Below are 4,002 nucleotides of genomic sequence, written 5' to 3' on the forward strand. Positions count from 1 at the left end.
GGTGGGTGTGTGTGGGTGTGTGTGTGTGGTGTGTGTGGTGTGTGTGTGGGTGTGTGTGTGTGGGTGTGTGTATGTATGTATGTGTATGTATGTATGTATGTGTGTGTGGTGTAGTAACTAGTGCTCACTCGGAACTAGCTTCCCTGTTTCCTATTCCTATGCGTTGCTCGTATGTCTCTACAGCCTCCACTAACATGCTTGAAGGGATTCTGACTACGAATGTACAGTTGCAAAGGGCCTGTGTTGTCGTCGCGTACGTTTACGTTGAGCTGTATAACTGGCTGTGCTTCACGTCTTACTTTCGGATGTCTCTGCGGGCTCCACTACCGCTGGCTTAGTACTATGTCTCGAATTAAAGTAGTTCAAGTGCATGCATGTATGACTGTATGCACGTTGAATATGTGTACTAAAAGCACATCTCACGTTCTTGCTGATGTTGCGGTAATGTACTAGATTCTATTAATAGATTCTATTAATAGATTCTATATATACCCTTGCTCACTTTCAGTCCTCACTAGAGCTGTTGAGCAAAGAGAACGAGGAACTACGTGCCAGGTCGATGTAATGCGACCAGACGCTGGGATGGTAACCACTGATAATAAGTGGTAACCACTGATAATAAGTGGTAACCGACTGATAATTAGTGGTAACCGACTGATACTTAGTGGTAACCGACTGATAATTAGTGGTAACCGACTGATGATAAGCGACGGAAGTGTAAATGCCTGATGTAATGGGACTAGGCGCTGGGATGATAACCGCTGATAGTATGCGGTAACCGACTGATAATAAGTGGTAACCGACTGATAGTAAGTGGCAACCGACTGATAGTAAGTGGAAACCGACTGATAGTAAGCGACGCAGGTGTAAACGCCTGATACCGCCAACGGAGTCGAGCGTACTCTCTATACAGCACACTTGCTCACGAAATAGGCATGGGACCGAACAGCTCTACGGATTGAACTCTGAATATGGTTGCCATGGAAACCATCAGCGACCTCTCATGGCAGCAATGTGGAGAAGATAGTCACCACATTACCTTGTGAAATAAACAGCCGATAGTGCATCGGTGTTTCTACATACCTGATTGTTTATTTCTTAGTCATGTTAGGTGTTTCTACATACCTGATTATTTGTTTATATCTTAGTCATGTTAGGTGTTTCTACCTACCTGATTATTTGTTTATATCTTAGTCCTGTTAGGTGTTTATACATACTTGATTGTTTGTTTATGTCTATGTCATGTTAGGTGTTTATACATACCTGATTGTTTGTATATGTCTTAATCATGTTAGGTGTTGATACATACTTGATTGTTTGATTATGTCTTAGTCATGTTGGGTGTTTATACATACTTGATTGTTTATTTATGTCTTAGTCATGTTGGGTGTTTCTGCATACCTGATTGTTTGTTTATGTCTTAGTCATGTTAGGTGTTTATACATACTTGATTGTTTGTTTATGTCTTAGTCATGTTGAATGTTTCTGCAGACCTGATTGTTTGTTTATGTCTTAGTCATGTTGGGTGTTTCTGCATAACCGATTGTTTGTTTATGTCGTAAACATGTGAGTAATCGCTATTCATGTTAGGTGTTTCTGCATACTTGATCGTTTTATCCGAGAGCTGAGTTCGCATCGGTGTTTCTGCGCAAACATCTTAAAGTTTGGCCAAACCCAAAAGAAGAACTGCTGATCTACAACATTAAAAAACTACGGCGTATTTAATGCTGTAATACCTTGTACCGTCTGAGTCTATTGTCGGTACTTGATTGGTTCAGTCGTTTTTAGATACTTTGCCAAACCCAAAAGAAGAACTGCTGATCTACAATATATAAAAACTACGGTTTATTTAGTGCTGTAATGCCTTGTACCGTCTGAGTCTATTGTCGGTACGTAATTGGTTCTGTCGTCTATTAGATACTTTGCCAAACCCAAAGGAAGAACTGCTGATCTACAACATTAAAAAAACTACGGTTTATTTAGTGCTGTAATGCCTTGTACCGTCTGAGTCTATTGTCGGTACGTAATTGGTTCAGTCGTCTATTAGATACTTTGCCAAACCCAAAAGAAGAACTGCCGATCGACAACAATTAAAAACTACGGTTTATTTAGTGCTGTAATACCTTGTACCGTCGGGTTCTATTGTCGGTACTCAATTGGTTCAGTGGTTTATCAGATACTTTGGACTACTTCGGAGAAGGGGCTGGACTGAATCACCAAACGCACTCGTCTCGATGATTGACCAAATCTCATGGCTACGAAATAGTGGGTGGTTGGGTCACCCGTAGGTGCTTCTAGTGCCACAGTTATAGTAACCCCACTATACTGTAACAGTAACCCCTCTATACTGTCCAGGTGTGTGTCTGCCCTAGAGTGGCCGTTTGTCTTATACACTCATCGTCTCTACATACACGGTACAGTCCATCGTGTATGCCAAAGTTCTTAAAACGTTTCAGTCTCGTAATATATAACTCGAGTGGCCCGATGTGGCATGTACGCTGGCTGCAGTGGTCAATCCATGATTATAGGTCGCACTAGCTACAGACGAAAAGACGTATTCGAGCGGCGGTGGCGATCGACGTCCATTCGCACAGTCATGCCAAAGTCCTCTATCACCTGAAGGTGTGTCATCGTGTGACATCATAGACACGCAGTCGGTTGAACCTCACCAATAGCCACTGTGAGCTCTATCTGTGCTGAATTACAGCTCCCAACATCACAGGTACGGGTTGTGCTTCTCTTCAGAGAAGTTCGGGACAACAGGCCAGCGTACGGTAGGATAGCCACTCTTAAAGTCTTTGTTGTTGTGATGTGAACAAAACCATATTCTTAAGTTTTTTTTACCATATATTTTAGGGTTTTATCTATGTATGACATGGCCCTCTGATAGGGTGTCTCAGAAATGGGCTTCGTTCATCTCATGACTTGCAGTTGGCATCGAGCGCCCTTTTTAAAGGGGCGTGTTTATGACACGGCAACACCCTATCCAAGTCGCTGTTATGGCATCAACAAGGCGGAGGCTGTTGTTCTGGCATGACTCACCCTACTCACTCTTCGATATTACTCGCCTCTTTCTCACTATCCGATATTCCTAGCTTCTTTCTCAACACGAACATCCGTGGTCCGCTCCCATCCGTCACATACAGATGTCTCCTGAATGCTCCAGGTACACCTTGCCTTCATCGCCCATGGCCAAGCGCCTTTCAGAGTGGATGTTATAAAGTCACTGCTTAGACCTTAAGCCTTGCGGATGTGGTGAGAGTTCGGGAGGTGTTGGTCCCTAGGATTGGGATTTAGTGCCGTGTAATACAGTGTTGTTATAGTACAGAGTTGTTATAGTGTAGTATAGTACAGTGTTGTTATAGTACAATGTTGTTATAGTGTAGTATAGTACAGTGTAGTACAGTGTTGGTATAGTACAGTATAGTGCAGTGCTATTATAGTGCCGTATAGTACAGTGTTGTTATTGTACTATGTGTACCACATGCTCTGCCTTTGCTTTGCTTGGCACTGCTGTGCTTCTCACATCTATGGGAGTGGTTGGGTTTGGGTTGGGTTTTTGAGTTGGGTTGGGTTGGGCCACTGGCTACCATTGCCACACAACCTCACAACCGTGGGTGGGCATTGCGACACCAAGTTCTTTCGCTGTGGTACTCAGACGACGGCTGTGGAATAACCACCGAGCATGGTTGCTATGCGTCTACTAGTCAATCATCAAACATTCCCATTGGTTAACAAGCGTCTACTAATCAATCATCAAGAGTTCCCATTGGTTAAAAAGCGTCTACTAGTCAATCATCAAGCGATCCCATTGGTTAACAAGCGTCTACTAGTCAATCATCAAGCGATCCCATTGGATAACAAGCGTCTACTAGTCAATCATCAAACGTTCCCATTGGTTAACAAGCGTCTACTAATCAATCATCAAGCGTTCCCATTGGTTAACAAGCGTCTACTAGTCAATCATCAAGCGATCCCATTGGCTAACAAGCGTCTACTAGT

This window comes from Sphaeroforma arctica (genome assembly GCF_001186125.1).
Source record: "Sphaeroforma arctica JP610 unplaced genomic scaffold supercont1.302, whole genome shotgun sequence".
NCBI classification, from domain to species: Eukaryota; class Ichthyosporea; order Ichthyophonida; genus Sphaeroforma; species Sphaeroforma arctica.